We start from the raw sequence: 21,230 nt of genomic DNA on the forward strand, positions 1-21,230 counted from the left end.
AGTAAGATCCGTCAAATATGTTCTTATTTTTCAAAATTGTTTTGGCTATCCTGGATTCCTTGTATATCTGTCCAAACTTTAGAATCGGCTTCTCAATTTCTGTAAAGCAGCCAGCTGTGATTTTGATAGGGATTACATTGAATCTGTAGGTGAATTTGGTGGAATGTTGTCTTAAAAATAGTAAGCCTTCAGAGCTATATTTATTGGGTATCTTTCCACTTACTCAGGTATTCATTAACTTCTTTAAACAGTATTTTGTAGTTTTGAGAGCATAAGTTTTATGCTTATTTTGTTAAATTTATTCTTATGTATTTTATTCTTTCTGATGGAATTATTTTCTTAATTTCAGTTTCATGCTGGTCATTGACAGTGTTTGGAAATACAACTGATTTTTTGTATGTCAATCTTGTAGCCACATCCTTGTTCTTAGTTCTCATGTTTTTTTTTAAGTTTTTGTTTTTGTTTTTTTAACATGGGCAGGCACTGAGAACTGAACAATTCTAGGTGAATTGTAGACCTAAAAGTGAAAAGTAAAACAATGAGTTCATTAGGAATTATATTTCTTAAGTCGGTCCTGATAAACAATAACCACAACATGTAAAGATGGATAAAATTGGCAACATTCAAATTATGGAGTTCTGTTCCTAAAAGACACCATTCAGAGTGTGACAAGCCAGCTCAGGTGGGAGAAGATGTTAGCCATAAATACAACTGACACAGAATGAGTACCCAAGATGTATGTAGACCCCTTATGTAACAAATAGAAAATTTGTTTATAAAGTTTGAGGGGGTGGCTCCTTTATTTTAGTTTGTATATTAAGGTCATAAAATGAAATCTAACAAGTGGTAGGTATGGCCATGAGTCATAATTGGCTATAAAGCCAACAGCTCTCCCAGATGCTTTTTTTTGTGAAAATTACATGTGAGAGTCATCAGTCATCATTGACTTAAAGGAGAGTTTGTTTATAACTTTAAAGATTGACTCCAATTCACATTTTTATAGCTTACTCTAGGTGCTCTGTGGAGATCAAATCTAAGGGATTAGAGTGGGAGCAGCCAGCTGGGTAGCTTGAGTTAGGGTGGAGGGGGAGGGGGGGAGATATGATCAAATTTGTTCAGGAGGGGAATGGAAGGGTTTCTGAGGCACTGAGTGTGCTGATATAAGGGAACCAAGGATATACAACAGGGTACATTTTATTTTGAAATTTTCAAACATTCAGCAAGGTTGAAATAATTTTCCAATGAATCCCTTTCTACCCCAAACCTGGTTTCTGTCTTTAACATTTTAGGTTACTTGTTTATCCCATGCCTGCATATGTATCCACTCCTCTAACCAGCGATAAAATCATTTTCTTAGTCATTTCAAAGATGCCAACATTGGTACACATCTTCTTAAATATATCCACCTATTTATTATTAGCTATACGTCAATATTTTATGGTTTTATGTAAAATTTATAGGCAATGAAATGCACCAGTCTTACTTAAGACATTTTGACAAATGTCTACATCTAGGGAAATATTAATTTTTTACAATAAAATATAGCGATACTGCAAATTATTTTTAGTGCAATGGTTTATATTAAGTCACAGGTAATTGTGCAATGACATAAAGAAAAGCCTGCAGGGAAAACAAGAATCAGCATGCGAGAAAAATATATCGAAAATGCAATAATGCAAATAGCCATCTAACATTGCCCACATTTTTTCAGCTGTTTCTTTATTACACTAATGAATGTAATGGCTTTTTAGGTAACTAGAATTCCATATGGAAAAGATGAAGTTGTTAATTTGATTCATGTATCAATTACTCAACATACTTAGTCTATATGAGTATATTGAAACAGGTTAATGAGACAAGCTTTAAGGCTCTAAAGAAAAGCAACAGTTTTGACTAAACTTTAAGCCCATAAATCAAAACTACAATATTGGCACAATAAAACCGTTGTCTGAGCATAGGCAATAAATAAGGCATTATTCTAAAAGTTATAAACAGTTCAGAGAACGATGATACTCTTTGTTTAAGAACTTGATTAATTGTGTTATAAAAATAAACGTTTATTCTTTGAGTACTCCACTTAATTTTGAAAATATACCTAATGAAAATGGCATTACAAAAATATCCAATACAATTTCTCCTCAATAAATAAGCACTTTAAAGGTTATTTACATAACTGCAGCCACAGCTCACTCCAAAGTTGACAGCTATAAAGCAGGTCAACATTTTTCACATGCACTAATGAAGAGATACTGAAGAAAATTAGCTTCTTCTAAGGAAATCAAAATTAATTTTACCTCCATTTGTTGTCAAATCTTTGATAAACAAAGACCTCATTTTACTTCTTGAAAAAATGACTCCCTACTCTGGCTCTAATAGAGGAAGTTTGCTATATATGTGCTAATTTATTTCAAATCCTTTGCCTCATCTGAGAAATTGGTCAGCAGTAAGTTTGTAAACACAAGCAGATAAACAAAAACAATGTCCAGTTTTCCTCCGGTATTTGACAGATAATTATTCGCTTTTATTTACTTAACATTATTTTTCTTCTTTCTGTGTTTATTCAGGAAGAATAAGCTGAATTCAACCACTGACAATTGGTTAGAGATGATCCAGAGAAAATTCGACTGCAATTCAAATGTGTATCACTTCTGCTAATGTTTCAGGATTCTGTTTACTGTTTCTTTTTTTATGTGTGCTTTCATCTATTTTGTTGTCCAGACCTCCAATTTAAGAAAGGTGTAGTTTTAAAATTTTCTAGTAACTAGGTCAGCCCTTCTATAATATTGATCTGAAAATCGAAAGTGTCAGCAAGTCAGTGAGCTGCCACCAGCATTATTGTCCTGGAACACTAGGTCATTTTGGATTCTATACTTTATATGTATTCCTGTAATAGGAAAATTGTTACTGACAATTTTCAACGGAGGGGTTGATTCCCTTCCCAAAGCAGAGAAGCAGAGTTTACACAATATTCCTGCAGTTTTCCACGGAAAATGCACACTTACCTCAAAGGAAGAACACTGGTGGTTTATTCACTCTAAACGCAGCCCAAGGGCTTGAAGAAAGGAGGTCAACGTTAAGATTTTCATCTTTCAAAACAATAACCCTGAACAAACAAAATGCCCCACAGCAGGCTCTTCGTCCTAAGCCCTAACTCTAAAGCCATCAATCACCTGGACTACTTGGAGAGACGTCCTATGGATTTCCTTATGAAATCATTTTACTTTTAGTCCCTGGAGAAATTAAGAGTCTGAACATCCTTGACCAAAAGACAGTCAGGAAACAATAAGGGAAGATGAAGATAACCCAAGAATTGAAGACATGTGGAAGCCTGAGCACTTCTAATGAAAGAAAAATTGATGTCAAAGCATGAGAACAAGAAAAAGCATCTCACTGTAAAGGATGAACAAACCAGGTCACCCAGCAACTATGTCAATGGGTTCATTTCCAATATTCTAACTTTTTGCCCTGCTTTCTTATTTCATCATGTTTTTCTGCTCATTCCTTTCACAAACTTAAGAGTGATTATTTTTTTTTAAAGTTTTATCTCTAATTATTATTAACATTTTAAAAAAAAAGTTTAATCTCTATTTTTTATGGTCAGCCATAAAAAAGAGGTCCCTGCAAGGGCTTAATTTATTTCTCCAGTTCTGAGGGTCTCACTGCTGCTCTGGTGTCACCTCCTTTTGCTTTCCACTTCTGCTCACTTCACACATCCGCTTTGCCACCGTCACCAGCTGAGCACCTGCATCCACTGCCCCAGGCATGCTCTTCCATCATTAAAGGCAACTTCACACTCAGTGGTCACAACTCCTCTGTGAGAAATAGGTGGGACACCCGGGCTCTTGATCTTTCCACAGTGATCTCCCCAGCCACTCTATAGTCCCAAGCTCATGAGCAATAACTATGCTCATGAAGCCTGAAGCCTTGGCCTCAGGTTTCCCCACATCTCTGACATCGCTTCCTTTCATTTGAGGCCACATCTTCCGGTCCTCCTATTCTGATAATTCTCTGACTGTAATGAATCCGCCTTCCTGTGAAGTGACTCTTGGACTCTCACTGCCTCCTCCAAGCCCTCACCGGCTGACTTAGTTTGTATTCTCAGCACCCTTGAAACTCCTATGAGAGCCACTAATCTTGGTCCTATAGGTTTTGTACCTTGAGAGAAATCAGTAAAGGCCACATTGGTGAAGAGGATGACTTTCCAGTCTGATGGTGAGGGGAGAGAGTCGCAGCACATCAGCTGGGCAGGAGATGCTCCAGGTGAGGAGAATGGATGCGCCCTGGGTGATGGGTCACCAGATGGATGTGCCAAGACACAGATGTCTACTGAAAGCAATGCACAGGAGACCCCAAAATGCCCTGGGGCTGATTTAATACAGCAGCTTTGCTGGAATAAAAATGAAGTAATCAATTTGAGAGTGAAAGAACTATTGAAAAATCAGCAAAAGGAAGAAAATGCTTGAAAAACAAAACCCACATTATAATAATCTTTAGTTACATGAAATCCTGCCTGAGGACCCTTGATGGATAAAGAGTTGTGGATAGTTTCTTAAATTCTAATATGATTGTAACTTATCTCAACAAAAACAATAATTGGTTATTTAAAATCACTATTTTCAAGCATTTTGCAAACATTGTTTTCATAAAGCAATCAGTATAGAGTCCTAGACTACCTTTCCCTGTAAATTATCTTTGCCTGGAAATAAGATAAACATGTAACATTTACAATCTCCTTTATTTATAATGCTTATAATGCTAAATGTGTCATTTCCAATGGGGAAGAAAACTGATTTTTATGTAAAACTCATCTTTGTCTCTACTATTACAAAGAAAAATATTTTACTAATGAAATACCATTATCAGTAGGTGCTGGTTATAAAGTCTTAATGGAATTGCAATGCTCTGGAATGTTTCCTTTTCAAGGCAAAATAGTTTTAAGTATCAAAAATGCCTTTCAACTTCAACAGAGTCCTTTTAGCCCAAACACTACACACACCTACCCACACCAGGGCTTAACCCACATTTAATATCCTCTTGTCCTCAGTAATGGTTATTCTCACATTTCCATAAAGGAGTAGTTAGATTCTAATTTACTTTTTTGTTTGTTTGTTTGTTTTTCTGAGGGGGGTGCGTGGTCTGGGAATCGAACCCAGGTCTTCTGCATGGAAAGCAAGCATTCTACTACTGAACCACCCGTGCACCCTCTAATTTACCATTTTTAAATGTAAGAAGCAAGGGGGAAGCCCTAGAAGATGCATTGCATTTGTTTCCAGTTTTCTCTTATATCAACTCGGTTTAAAAGTTCAGGTTCAACAAGATTAAATGCACAGTCCCGGCCAGAGACTGTGAAGGTGCATTCACACATTCCATTAATCCTAAATTAAAATGTCACCTGACTTTCGCTGAAACCTGATTCAAGTAAAAAGGAGAGCAGTATTTTTCTAGGTTAAGAAACAAAATTATATGCTCAATGTAACTTGGAATAGATTGCATCAGCCTCAGAACATTAATCTTATACACATTTTATATGGAGTATTTACTTATTTAATGTGAGGTACAGTAAATTATCTTAGCCAGAAGAGTCAGAAGAGGCTATTAGTACTTTGATGCTTTTTGATGTTTTCCCCCCCAAATTATGTTTATACTAAAAATTGAGCATAAATTTTTTTGATGGATTCATGGAGTCATTACTGAACTTTGGAAATCTTTTAATGAAGAGTTTTTATATAGAGTAATATGATGAGACTGTCATTCAAAGCTTGTGGCATTTGTAGATGAGAGTACAATACTAGTAAAGGGAGAGTAGGTGAGCTGAACTTAATTAACTTGTCAGCTGTGATGTGCTTTTTAAGCTAAGTACGTAAAAGTGTTGATGCCCAGAATTTAATGGGGAAATGAAGGGTGCTGCTTCACTGGGTATATTCATACTGTCTCGGTAGTATCCCTAGAAGTTTTAGCTTTGTTTTCTTCTCTTTCTATTGAGCCAAGCTCTTCATTTGTAATCAAATGATGAAAGATCAGAGAGCAGAAAAACTGGCCCTTGGGTTTAAAAGACACAGAAAGGGAAGGGCTAAGATGAAGTCCAATTAATCTAATTAGAAAGTAGTCTTGGAAATATAACATCCATTGGATGCCTAAATTGCCTAATAGATGCTAAAATCCACCCTTCTCTTTAGCACAGAACTAGACTGCATTTTCCAGCATGTCCTGCAGTGGGAAGTGGTCACATGACTGGGCCCTCCTAGGGGAATGTTTACACTCACAGGCTCATCTCCTCTGAGGAAATCACCCATGTTTGTTTCACTTTCCAGCTTGCTGGTACCAAAGCCACATGTTCAAAATGGCAGAACAGCTGTAACAGCCTTGGACTGTTAAACAAGAGGTAAATAAATTGATATTGTTTTAACCTTTGTATTTTGGGTCCCCCTGGAACAACGGTTTAGAGCATCTTTTACAACAGGCAACAGAAGTTCATTTGACAACCAAGCTGTAACAGGCCTCTCTTGGTTTTGTTTAAAATTGCCAAATTATACAGAAAGGAAGTGATCTTTCAGTTCTTGAAAGAGCGTACATATGCTTGGCAAGTAGTTACTCAAAGTCAAGCTTGTAACTTCCTAAGGCACCTCTTCCACTCCATTCTTGGCTCCATCAAAGGCTGTCCAAACAGTAATCAGAGAGATACTCCAAATTAGCTTCCTGTTAACATGAAAATAAAGCCCAATGTACGTAGGACAAACTATAAAGCCTTGTCCAGGTCTCCAGGTCTCAAGCTTCTTTGGACAACACCTTCCCCTTTCCTTCTGGGAAAGCAGTGATCTTGTAATTTCCTACATCCCAATGTGAATTTAAAAAAAACCTGAAGGGAGTGGGTCTGCAAAAGCACCTTTAAAGTGAGGGTCAGAGGCCAGAGAGCAACCAAAACAGGAGGTACAAGTACCCAGTCCTGCTGGTCATTTCCCTGATCCCAGAGTGCAAAAGTTTCCACATGACCTGTGCAGGGGCAGTCCATGCTCCTTTTTCTTAGGGTCTTAAGGCAAGTTTTACCTTAGAGGATCTTTGTTCCTCTGCAGGCTCTAGACAAAGGAGGAGCATGTTTTCCAAATTCGCACTCACTCTGTTGATCTGAAAAGTCCAAGAACTTATCGTTGGGATGAAGCAGTCTCTTTTATTCTGCTTTGTATTTCCTGGTGTTTCCTTTCCTCCTTGCTCTCATTCTAAGCTTGTTGTTTAAGGGAAGGGAACTGGAAACAGAAAATGAAGGTGAAAAGAATCGTTTCTGCAATTTTGAGTTTCAATGTCTTAAACTCTGAGGTATATAGAAAGGGTTCCTGGAATGGACCCAAATCATGGAAGAAACATGAGTAGGATGTTACAGTTTGGGAACAAGAAGAAGATGGAGAATATGATGAGAGGAGGGTCACTGGTATCCTGGGAAAAGTTGCTGAGTTAGAAAAGGACAACACAGAGAGAAATATGGTCACCCAAAGGCAGACCTCCCAGCGTCTGATTTCACTGTTAGTGAAGTTAAGTGCTAGCACCTGAGTCCAGAGGCTATACCAGCTGTTGTCCCATGTGTCTGGAGAGTTCCTTCTGGACAGAAATGAGTGTGATGCCTTTTCATGGGCCATCAGGAGTAAAGCCTCAGACTCTTCCACTTTACCCCAGAGTCTGGGCAATATCCCATAATATCTGGAATCTCCCTGAGAAGGAGTGGTGGAAGTCTGCACACCTGGCAGATGTAAGGGATGCCAGAGGTAAAAAACTGAATCAAACCAGCACCAGCTTGGGCTAGATTTTCCTATGCACCTATCAATATTTCCATTTGGACTATATGGAGTTAGGATATTGATTGTTAGCAGATAATCTGGCTTCCAAGCTCAGCTTCACAGATCCCCTTAACTTATTTAGCTTAAGATTAATGTTCTTTGTCTTCAAATCTATGTCACTATTTGAATTTCCTAAACCATAACATTAAAATTTTATAACCCACTGGACAGGTAAATTGAAAGAGGAAAGGAAGTGAAAAGTAATTGCATTAGGAAACATGAATTTTCAAGATGGATCTTGAAAAATTTCTTCTCTAAATACCTAGTTTACCTCTGTTTGATCTCAACCAACTCATCCAAAAATGCAAATATTGGAAGTATACAGGATGCCACACCTTCCTGTTTTGAAGGAAGGGGTGTGCCTCTTTTTACAGGAAGATAATTGTCTCAACTGTATTCTAGAACCCATTATTTATCCCACTAAAAAGCACTATGTCTTTTTGTATCTTTAACAGCTCCCATTATCCCAGACTTCCCTCTCCTAGCCTGCCCTGATGTTCACAAATAAAATGCACCAAGGACTTGTCTACATCTTCTGCTTCTGTCTCTGTACTATCTGCTCCATCTTTAATTCATTTAATCCAGTTTCTGTCCTTCCTTTCAGTGGAACCAGTCTAATGAAAGATGTTAGTCACCCACATGTCATTAAACACTGCGGACACTTTCTTTTATTTAACATCATCTAGTTTACCTTTTCCTTATTCACTTCTCCAGGCCCTTTGGCCACCCTTCCCTAGTCTGACACTTACCTTTTCTGGCTCTTCATCAGTCTCCTCTGCTTCTCCTTTTCAAGAGATATATGCCAAAGGCTCTGGTACTGGCCTTTGTTATTCTGTCCCTGCACATTCTCTGTCTAAGCTCAGGCAACTCTCTTGCTTAACCACATGAATGCTGCGATTTCTTGAGCACCCATTGTCATGAAGAGCAGCATTTGAGTGCAGGGCACACATCAACTTCTCTACGCACACTCACACTGTTTGGCATTCACGTCACTATTCCTCTTGTCACTGTTACCACCCCCATCGTGAACCCAGATTCTTCTCCCACCTTACAGTAAATAGTAGCACTATTTGCCCATTTGTCCAAGGTTATTAGCCTCAATTACATTGCACCATTTCATGGGAGACTTTCATGTAGTCTACTATGGCAATGGCATCTGGAGTTGTTCATTGTACAACCTACACAACAATATGTTCTTGTATATGGTTACCCTGCCTCTCAAATGCCTCCTGTAGCTATCTACTCATGATCTTTTCTGTCCAATTCCCAGTAGTGCCTATAATCATCATTTTCTGGACTGCTGATCCTAGCCTCCAACTTGTCTCCCGCTTCCAGTGGGAGACCTCAAGTCTCTATAGTTAGAGCACTTTGCAAACACAATTATGTTTCTTAAACTCTTCAATGGCCTCCCATTGCCCTGTAGATAAGATACAGACCATGTATGATTCTCAGGTCCCCCATGATCTGGCCCCTCCTCCCTAGTCCTCCCCACTCCCCTTCTCCCTGCACAGTCTGACCTGCTGACCCCTTTCATTTGTCTGGAAGGCACCATGCTCTTTCTTTTCCATAGCTCTTTGCCCATGACCCATCCTGTGCCAGGAACATTCTTCCCTGCCCTGCATCATTCACCCACACTTCAAATCTGAGCTTAAATATCTCTTGGGGATTCCTTTTCTGACTGCCAGACCAGTTTGAGTCTGCCCTGCATGCATTTCTCAGCTCTGAGTTCCACCCATTCTATTACTATCCAGATTCATAGTGATTAAGGCTTCACTGTGTATCTTCTGGGAAGACAGAGATGTCTCATTTACTAGTACATCCCAGCTTCCAGCATACCTGGCTCATAGTAGGTACTTAGTAAATTACTGCTGCCAATTGCATAAATTATATTATTCCCTTAGCATCTCAAATGTATATGATAAAAAATGAACAACAAAATCTCTGTTTCTTTTGGAATACAAAATATTTCCAAGACACAATTTAGATGTTCCAAAATTTAGATGTTCCAATTTTCTTCCCTCAATTTGATCCATAAAACGATGAGTTGCCGAACAGTAAATAAAATGCAAAAGCCCAAGAGTTTTAAAAAAGTGAAATGTAACAGCCTCCAATCTCACATCTGCACTAAAAATAAATGTTTTTGCTCATGCAGAGAATTACGACAACTTTTCTGAGGAAGATAAAGTGGTTTCCTTTTTTATTCAAAGTGTGCTTCTCATTGAAATCTGTGATATTCAATTACCAATTTTGGGGGGGTGGAAAGGAAACTAGATCAATATGGGAAAAAAAATCATCATTTACTAACTTTGTGAATAGTAGCACAGTTTTACTATAGGCTGTTTAATAGTCCCAAGGCCTAACATTATAGGGATGCGTTTGCCGTAATAGTCCAGGGATGTATTGTTTTGGTTTGTTTTTCTTTTCTGTCCCAGAGGAATAATTTGTATTTTCCTCTTTTTGTCTCATTTATCTTAATAAACCATGCCCAGTGTCTATAAATAACCAAATATAAAATAGCATCACTTCTGAATATTAGTTCCAAATGGGAAATAAATTCCTACCTTAAAAATCTAATAAACGCAGGTCACCATGGCTCAGAAGGCAGAATTCTAGCCTGCCATGCCGGAGACCCAGGTTGGCTTCCCAGTGCCTGCCCATGAAAAAAAAAAAAAACAAAAACTAATGAAACACCTTTCAAATGAGAATACATCGTTAAAAACCCTTGGATCATTACATTAATTTAGTTGTTGAACAAACATTGGAGCCCATAAACCTGAACTTACTAATAACTGTAGATGCTTGATGCTTTATTTGGCTTCTGACATGATTTCGTCTCCTACTTTTTGATGAGAGTTTTTCACAGGTTCTCAGGACCATGGCATGCCCCACTGAAGACAAAGCTTGGAAAGCAGATGGTCCCCAGCTCTGTGCTCAGAATTGCAGACAGTCCCAAGAGATATCACATATCATGACCTCCCTCCTCCAGAAATGGCCCATCAGCCCAGATGACACAACTAGAAAGCATAAGAAGTCCGAAAACTGTTACATAAGCTATATAGCATTGAATGTGCTAAATTGTGTTCTAGAACAGCACTGTTCAATAGACAAATGGTTCAAGCCACATTTGTAATTTAAAATTCTCTCATATGTAATTTAAAGATCACTGGAGGGGATTAGGGAGGCTAGAAAATAAAGCTGTGTAAAATTGTTGTCTAATGAATTTACTCAAAGTTTATGCCGTATTTAGGTCTACTGGGCATTTGTAATAATGTTCATTTTAAATAAACACTTTTGTTTCAGTGTAGTTGTACAATTACACAAAAATTGAGACGATGGGAGAGAGACCTTCCATATATACCCCCTGCCACCAGTTTCCCTATTATTAACACCTCGCGTTATATGATTCAATTGTCAAAACTAATGAACCATCATTGATAAAAACTTTATTACACAAATTCTATACTTTATTCAGATTTCCTTGGTTTTTGCCTAATATTATTTTTCCTTACAGAATCCATCTAGAATCCATTCAGCCATCATGTCTCCTAAGACTTCTCTCAGCTATGATAGTTTCTATACTTACCTTATTTTTAATAAGTTTTGAGGTGTACTTGGCAGATATTTAGTAGGATGTTTTTTAAATGAGATGTGTCCGATATTTTCCTCATGATTAGGCTGGGGTTATGCATGTGTCATGGTCAGCTTCATGCATCAACTTGGCCAAGTGGTGGTACCTGTTTGTCTGACTGAGCAAGTGCTGGCCTGTCTGTTGCAATGAGGACATTTCATAGAATTAGATCATGATCACATCAACTGTATCCACAGCTGATTCTGTTTATAATCAGCCAGGGGGATTGTCTTCTGTAATGAGTGATGCTTAATCTAATTACTGAAAGCCTTTTAAGGAGGATTCAGAAGAGACAGGCTCTCTTCCTGCTTTGGCTGGTGAGCCTCTCCTGTGGAGTTCGTCCAGACCCTCCATTAGAATTGTTGGCTTCACAGCCTGCCCTGGGGATTTTGGACTCTGCGTTCCCGTGGTCACATGAGACATTTTTATAAATTTTATATTTACGAGTGTTCCCTGTTGATTCTGTTTCTCTAGAGAATCCTAACTAATACAGCATGTTTTTGGGCTAGACCAAAGAGGTAAATTGCCATTTTCATATAATATCATATTAAGTACAAAATAGCAACATGATTCATCAACTGCTGATTTTGACCTTGGTTGCCTGGCTGAGGTAGTGCTTGTTATATTCTTCAACTGTAAAATTCTCCCTTGCTCCTCACATCACAACCACTCTTTTCCATTCTGTACTTTTTAAAAGAGTATCACTCTGTATAGCCCACACTTAAAAAGTGGGGAGTAATGCTTCACTTCCTTGAGGGTAGAGTATCTTTATAAGTTATTTTGAATTATCCTATATGGGAGATTTGTATGTTCTCTCACATATTTATATCAATATGGACTCATAGATATTTATTTTATACTTTGGATTATGCCAATACAACTTTATTTTGCTGCTCTAATTGTTTTAGCCTTGTTCATTGGGAGCTCTTTCAGTTGGCTCCTATATCCCTTTGATATACTGCAAGATTGTAGGTTTTCTGAGCACTTAACTACTTCTTGGAATTACATGACATTCAGGCTTAACTCATATACTCCCTGCCCCAGTCTAGAATCAGCCATTTCTCCAAGTAGCCCTGGTTCCTTTTATTGGAGAATGGTATTAGGAACTAAAATCTGGGCACTGTTGTTCTTGTTGCTACTCGGGTATTGTTACTTCTAAGTCCTCTCAATTGACAAAGCAAGGAAATACAAGTGTGCATACTAACTTGTGAATATATACATCTATACATATTTATATATCCATCTGCATTTATATTAAGCTAAACATGGGTTCATACCATTGTCCACCCTAGTCCGTTTCCACATGGATTATTCTAGTCTTCTCCCCTTCCAGCTCCTTTGGATGCTACCATTTCAACAGTAAGAATCCAAGTTCCCACCATCCACCATCTTTTATCTAGTTGCTCAATTCCAGTGTACACTTACAGTGATTCCAGAATTGCCAACCTAAACTTCTATGGGAAACAACCTTATCAGCTAAGGTATAGTGAGCATATACAGTTCTTTTAACCTTTAATCTTACTCTCTTCACTCATTTCCAGGGTACCTTAGGTCAGCACATTTTCTCCCCAGTTATTTATTTATTTTTTTTTTCACATGGGCAAGCACCAGGAAGTGCTGCTCTCTGGCACAGCAGGTGAGAACACTGCTATTGCGCCACCATCGCCCGCCCTTCTCCCCACTTATTAAGTGAGGTTATTTCACGCCTTTGTAATTCAGCTTGATTCTTTGGTCACATTCTTCATTTCCTTCTGGGTTCTCCTGATCTCTTAAATATATATTTTTAATTTTCATGAATTAAAAGCTTAACTCTTTGCACTGTAAAATCCATGAGTTTTGACAAATATGTGGTGTCATTTATCCACCACAATATTATAAAGAATAATTTCACTGACCCAAAAAGCTCCTTCTACTTCACATATTTAAGCCTTTCCTGATCCAAATTCCTGACATTCACTGATGTTTACCACCATTATAGTTTTTTGCCTTTTCCTGAACGTCACATAAATGAGACCACACGGCATGTTTTCAAATGTCATTTAGCAATAGGCATTTGAGATGTACCCATGTCTTCGCATGGTTTACAGCTCACTCTTATGTATTGTTGAATAGTATTCCATTGTATGGGTACAACAGATTATCTATCACCTGCTGAAGTATATCATGTTTGCTTCTGACTTTTGACAATTGTGAATAAAACTGTTCTCAATATTCACATGCAGGTTTTTTTGTTTGCAGTTTTTTGTTTGAATGCAAGACTTCAAACCAGTGCAATTGTTGGATTGCAATGTTAAGCCTATGTTTAGCTTTGTCAGAAACTGCCAAACTATCTATTAAGAGAGCTGAATCATTTTTTATTACCATCTGCTTCATTCTAACCAGCAATTGTATTGTCGGTTTTTTCTTTTTTTAATTAGTCATTCAAATAGGTATGCGGTGGTATCTAATTGTTTTAATTTTCATTTCCTATTGAGAAATAATGTTATGTGTTTTTCTTTTACCAAAAGGTATTTTCAGACCTTTCGCTCGTTTAAAAAAATCAGTTATTTTGCTTTCTTGTTGTTACATTTTTAGAAAAGAATTATTTGTACATTTGAATAAAAATTATTGACCAGATTTTTTCTGCAAAAATTTTCTCCCATTCTGTGACTTATCTTTTCATTATCTTCCCAATTTCTTTAACAGAGTCAAGGTTCCCCCCTCTCCCCCTTTTTGTTTTTGCATGGGCAAGCACCTGGAATTGAACCTGGGTCTCTGGCATGGCAGGTGAGAATTCTGCCTGCTGAGCCACTGTGGCTCACCAGAGTCAAGGATTTTATTTTAATAAAATTCAACACATCTATTTCTTTTTCATGGATTGTGCTCTGGTGTTTTATCTTAGGCGCTCTTCACAAAATCCAAGACCATCTAAATCTTCTCCAATGTGTTCAACAGATTGTATAGCTTTACATTTTACATTTAGGTTCTCTGATCCATTTAGAGTTACCTTTTATGTAAGGTATAAAGTGTGGGCCTAGATTCTTTTTTTTCTTTGCATGTCTGAATGTTCCAGCACCATCTGTTGTGAACTATTCTTTTGCAATTGATTACCATTTGTGACTTAAAAAAAAAATCAACTGACTCGATTTGTGTGGGTTTATTCTGAGCTTTCTATTCTACTCTATAGATGTGTCCTGTATTTCTCAAATAGCACACTTATGTGTGCTATGGCAGCTTTAGAGAAAGTCTTGCTATAGGATAGTGTGAGTCCTACAACATTGCTTTTATAATAACATTTTAAAGTAGAAAGTTTGGGGGAAAACTTCCTTTAAGTGGAATGGCAGTACAAAGCAACTCTAAAATTCCTCGAGTCCTTATTTTCATAATATTTTTCATAGTGCTTTATAAAAGGAAAACTCAAAGCTTTCATTTTAATAGCAGACAGCAAATTAATGAGCTGTTTTGTTTTACATTTAGGTTTACATTACAAAAAATGTAAATAAAAGTTGCTCCTACAAAATGTAAAATAACTTGTTGAATGTGGATTTATTAAATCTTCCTGAGGGAAGTGGCAGTACTGAATCATAATAGATTGGCCTTGATGCTGGGAAGACTTTCAAACTTTTTTCTCCAAGACTGAGTGCTGATGACTTTGTAGCCAAATGCAAGCTTTTAATAGAGGGTAATACAACTTTTTGCATATTATTTTAATTTCAAAACACTTTTGAAAACTTTTTAAAAAGTTCCACAGGTCGGGCGGTGCAACAGTGGCTCAGTGGTAGAATTCTCACTTGCCATGCCGGAGACCTGAGTTTGATTCCCTGTGCCTGCCCATGTTAAAAAAAAAAAAGAAAGAAAGTTCCACGTGTCAATAGATCACAAATAAGTCCCTACCAATGAAATAATGAATTTAAGCTAATACACGAGAGATATATTTGAGTTACTTGTGGGGTTTTGGAAGTGTTAGTTTTATTGTGGGTTTCTGGAAATATTGTCCCTTCGGTCACCAGACAGGCCACATGTGACCCTACTAGTGGGAGTGTTTGCCACAAGAAGGAGTCCTTTGGGAAAAACTGGCTCTTTAAAGTTTCTTTCTTAACATAAGTTTCTTAAAACCTGAAAAACTTAATTCTTCATCACCAAATTAATTCTTTATTTTGATTTTAATATTTAGAAATTTTAAAAGTATAGAAAACTATAAAGGTGTGTTCTAGTTTGCTAGCTGCCAGAATGCAATATACCAGAGATGGATTGGCTTTTAATAAAAAGGGATTTATTTTGTTGGTTCTTCAGAGGAAAGGCAGCTAACTTTCCACTGAGGTTCTTCCTTACGTGGAAGGCACAGGATGGTCTCTGCTGGTCTTCTCTCCAGGCCCCTGGGTTCCAACAACTTTCTCTGGGGTGACTTCTTTCTCCATCTCCAAAGGCCTGGGCTGAGCTGCAAGTGCTCAGATGAGGAATGCCAAGCTGCTTAGCTGTGCTACGTTGTGATGTCTCATTTAAGCACCGACCAATTAAGTCAAACGTCACTCATTGCAGCAGACGCGCCTCCTAGCCGACTGAAGATGTAATTAGCAACAGATGAGGTTCACGTACCATTGGCTTATGTCCGCAGCAACAAAACTAGGTATGCTCACCTGGCCAAGTTGACAACTGAATCTAACTAACACAGCTGGAAAATATCATTTATTTATATTCCCAACATCTAGAATTAACCTTTAATGTTTCAGCATTCCAGCTACCATTTTTCACCTTTTAATGTAATCAACCATTTAAATAATCTGTTATCTATCAAAAGTAGTGGATTCTTTGGCTGGGTCACCTAAATGAGCAATTCCTGAAACACCGGGGTTTCAAAGAAAGAAAGAGAAAGAGTTTATTGCTAGGTGTGAAGCAGGAGATCACATGGCCGCTTGGCCCAAAAATATGTCTCCCAAAACTGCAATAATTCTGATACTTTATAATATCAAAAGATGGGCAGGCTTTAGGAGAATGAGCACAATGGCTCTAGTGATGCAATTAGATATGATTTAATTATTGAGCATGTGCAGACTGATTTCATGCTTAGCCACAAAACATAAATAGGAAAATGGCAGCCTTAATATGGTGATGCGTGTGATATTTAGTACTATAAGGTATAGGTCATTTATAGGTTAAAGTCTAAGCTTGTGGGCATGACAGGCTGGCCCATATTGATTATATCCAGCTTTGGTTATCAAAATCACTTTGGAATTAGGGTAGGTAAGTTCTGTGTTGACCCAAGACCCTTCATTAATATACAATCAGTGTCTTTAGTAATTACAAGACTCTAAAGTCAAAAAACTAGATTAAATGGTACAAGTGAGGTTCAGTCATAAGGTTTTTATAATCACGAGATAAAGGCTATGCAACCATTATCAGAGATCAAGACAGCCAGATATAGTTCAGAGATTTTGAGTATTTCCCTCTGTCTACTCTAATATACCAGAAAGTAAAAAAAAAGACTATGTATATAATGATTCAGTAATCATAATCATCTCCCAAATCTTAACTTCTCAGTTACAAATATACTATCATTATAGAACATTTAAAACTTTGCATAGCTAGAATTTCTTTAGCTTTGTAAATAGTATGTAAATATAATATTCATTCTAATTTATTTTTTTAGCTTTTAAACTAGTGTATGAATCTATTTTTAATATCACCAGCTGGCCATCCCGTTGTGTGTTTCTGGGGCATTCAACCATGCCTTTGGATGCTCTAATTCTTAAGTTGAAACTCTCTGATATTTCAGGGGTTCAACACTATGTTTTAAAAGATAGAGTTTTAAAAGATTGATTCCCCCATAGCTGTTATTTTCATTATCTGTTTCCTATTTCCCATTAATGATTAACAATGAATCTTTAAAATAAAAAAGTACTTACTAATTACCGGACAACAAAGGAGAAGTAGTTCTACAAAATTGTGTCCCAGTCTGCAGCAAGTTGGCAGGACAGGCAGCTCCTCTCCTGCAGCAGGTTGGGCTGTAGAGAGACAGGTGTGCATTTCCCTGGTACCTGGAAGACCTACTGGAAAAAAATACACGAAATATAGATTATAATCTTTACACTCGTGTATCTGTAAGCTTTGTGCCAGAAAGCAGATGTATCTGCTCCAGTGTGTAATTGCTAAAAAAAAGTAAATTTCATTGCACACCATATCCAGCAGTATCACTGATCAGTAGGGAGTTGGGAAGGCTACACCAAGTTCTCTGACACAATCAGAAATAGCTAAGATAGAGAAATGCCACAGGTGTGCCTGTGGCCTTATGACAGGCCACTGAGCACTGCATCACTTTTCTATTTGGGTCCTGGGAGTGGAGTAACATGAGTGCCAGGAACCCTGAGGCAGAGAGGAATTTATGAGTTTGTGTCTCCCTTTCTCATCTGTCACTTTCCCCAGAACTTCTTCCTTTTGACAGGGCAGGCGAGCTCTCTTACAGCAGGCTTGACTGTCAAATCATGTGTAATCAACCTTTGTCTTTCTTTACTGGGACACTCAAAGCCAACGATGGCAGAAGATAAGGGCACCACGGTAGGCCTGAAGAAGCGTGTGTCACAGTTCACATGCCTGCTCAGCTTCATGGATATCTGGACTTTTGTTATACACACATCCCATTTCAATCAAAACTTAAAATGCTCTTCAAAATTGCTGCACCAGCATACACTCCCACTAAAAGTTTCTGTTTCCATACTGCCTTACACAACTCTTTCTCTAATTTTATAACTCCATACTCTCTCATTGCAAAAAATATATATCTCAATTCCAAATATACTCCTCTCTTATAATTAATAAAGTTGAGCAATTCTACATATGGTATCAAATATTCATGGTTCTTGATTAAAAAAAAGTTTCCTTTTTGGATTCTTTTTTCCTTCTTAGATTCTTTGATGATTTGGTTATGATGCCTTTTCAGGTTGAAATTTTAGGGGTTGTGTGTGTGTTCTAGATCAGGGTTAAACAAACTATGGTTTGACAGCCAAATTGGTCCATTGCCTATGTTTGTAAGCAAAGTTTTACTGCAGCACAGACCATATCCATTCACTTACATATTGTCTACAGTTGCTTTCACACTACAACAGCTACTAGCATATTTAGACTGTGGCTTCTTAGTAAAAGTTTGTTGTACCCTGTGCTAAACAAAATATTTCACCAGTTGTATAAGATAAAAATATATAGTCTGATTCAGTCACTTAGCTTTTCTTCCTGTTATCCTCTTCAATTATGCTATAGATGAATCTATTAGATATTACATTTTGGAAAATTTCCCTTAGTGCTATTGCAACGAGAAAAATATATAAGCAAAAGGATTAGGATATAAAGATAAAATTTTCCATCATTTGCAGGTGCTATTTAATCTACATTTAAAATTCAAAGAAGATCAATTGACACAGTTACAATCTAAAAGTGAGTACAGAATGGCTATGAAAATCAGCATGCAAATCCACAGCATTCCAGAAAAAAGTAATAGAAAATAAAATATACTAAGATACTATTTGTATTAATAGTAGTCTGTAAATTACATGTAATTAACCTAGGGATAGAACTCTTTTTGTATTAATTATAAAAATCTATTAAAGGACACAAAGGAATGAATGAATGAAGGAATGTTGTAAAGATGACCATATCCCCCAAATTAGTTCACAAATTGAATACAATCCATTTAAACTCAGTAAGAATTGAAAGGAATTAGACAAATATTTTATATACATATATACATAATTATATATATATATATATATATGAAGAGTCCCAAAGCATTAAGATAATTCTGGAAAAGAAGACAAGAAGGACTCACCCAACCATGTATCAAGGAATATGCTATAGCAATCACCACGAACAGAGAATGGTACTCTCAAAACAGTGGTTTTCAATCATAGGTGACTTTGTTACCTGGGGACACTGGGCAATGTTTGGAAGCATTTTCAGTGCCACGTCTGGGGAGAGGGAGATTTGCTACTGGCATCTAGTTGATAGAAGACGGGGATGCTGCTAAATATTCTATAACACACAAGACAGACTCAATAACCAAGTCAGCTCCAGGTGTCAATACTGCCAAGGTTGAGAAATTTCCCCATAAAGGAATCATAAAATGGACCATAGCAGAGACAGATTGTGATACAGGAATATTTGGATCACTAAACAGAGAAAATAAAATTAGATCACACTCAGGCTACACATACAAATACTTACATATAAAACAAAGATATGAACATAAGTGGCAGAAAAATGACGCTTGTAGAAAAATGTAGAGTTAGAACTCAGTACAGCTTCAAATTTAGCATTGCCTTTAAAGCAACAACAGAGAATATCTTTAGGAAATTCTTCCCCAATCTAAAGTCAAAACGATTATCCTATTGTAATAACTTGATAATTATTATATATAATGTTTATTATAGTTATAATTTAATACAAGTAGTATACATTTTATTGCTTCTTTGATTAAAACCCATCAAAGGCATCTAATTACCTCCTAAATAAAATTTAAAATTGTAGCATATTCCTATCTGATGAAATCATAGCCATATAACATATTTCTGTCTGATGAAATCATAGCCATACTTTCAAACAACTCATATTTCTCTCCCTCTTGCCCAGAGTCTGCTGCTCTGATCCAGGTGTGCCTTATGTATACAAAGAGATCACTGCACTTAAAACACTTCACTCTCTTTTCAAATCCTTCTTTGCTACTAGAGGAAAAGTTTCTGAGGAGCAGAATGTGGCCTCTAACATTTAATTCTTTGTCCTGAGCTGAGTGCCTAAGGCGGAGCAGACAAGCACCTATTTTTTTTTGATTGACTGAACAGATTAATCATCATTTTTGATGTGCAATATTTTTTTTTTCACTCTCTCACTGTCTGCCTGGACAAACTACTACACCTATTATACAAACTGCAAATTCAGATTGAATTAAAGTCCATTTCTGCTTCTCAGTTCTCAAGATCTATTAAGAGCCTCTACAAAATGACAAGTGAAACATTCTGAAATGAATGCAATTTTGAAACCAATACTCATATAATCAAATAAATACCTTGATGTATTATATTATATATCATCAGAAATCTTTTTTTAAGCTGAAATCATGGTATATCTCCAAGGGAAAAGCATTTTGATTTCTTTTGCACTCACGTTTCAATCAGAACTAATTTTTCAGAATCTTGTCCCACCAGAAACAAAGGCATGCAAAAGTAGATATTTTTTGGTCACAATTACTCTTGAGGTATAAGGTATATAGCAAGATTAGAATGCATTTGAAATCCACAATGAGAAGCAGGTTAGCTTTTACTTTTAGAATATCCAGTAGTTCTCATAAACTAAAACTTAATTCTGCAACCCCAGGAGGCTTAAGTAGCTTTATCCTGGCCCTGTGGTGGGGCATGGCTGCATCTGTGACTAACTGCATTCTCTTTGGATTAATTGCACAATGATTGTTTTTATTGGCTAATGAGAAAAACTCAAAGGACTACTAGCTAGTCATCAAGACTTGTTAGTTTCGGAATGCCCAGTTTCTTTCCTGCAGTAGCTCATTTAGAGAAGGTAAATCCACTTGCTCAGGGAGATTCAGAACACTTTTTTATGTGAAAGCAATGGGACAAGTGAAGTGAGGTTTTTAATGGTAGGAATGGGATGGGAAGTACAATTAAGCATCTAACTCTCTTTAAATACCAATCTCCTGTAAAAGTTTCCTTTCTTAGAAAACCCGAAGTGTAGCTTGATTATTGTACAAGGTTTTCCCCAAAGAAACCTAATGACCATTTAGCTGGGATGGACTGCAGGGC

The sequence above is a fragment of the Tamandua tetradactyla genome, chromosome 9 (assembly GCF_023851605.1).
Source record: "Tamandua tetradactyla isolate mTamTet1 chromosome 9, mTamTet1.pri, whole genome shotgun sequence".
Taxonomy (NCBI): Eukaryota; Metazoa; Chordata; class Mammalia; order Pilosa; family Myrmecophagidae; genus Tamandua; species Tamandua tetradactyla.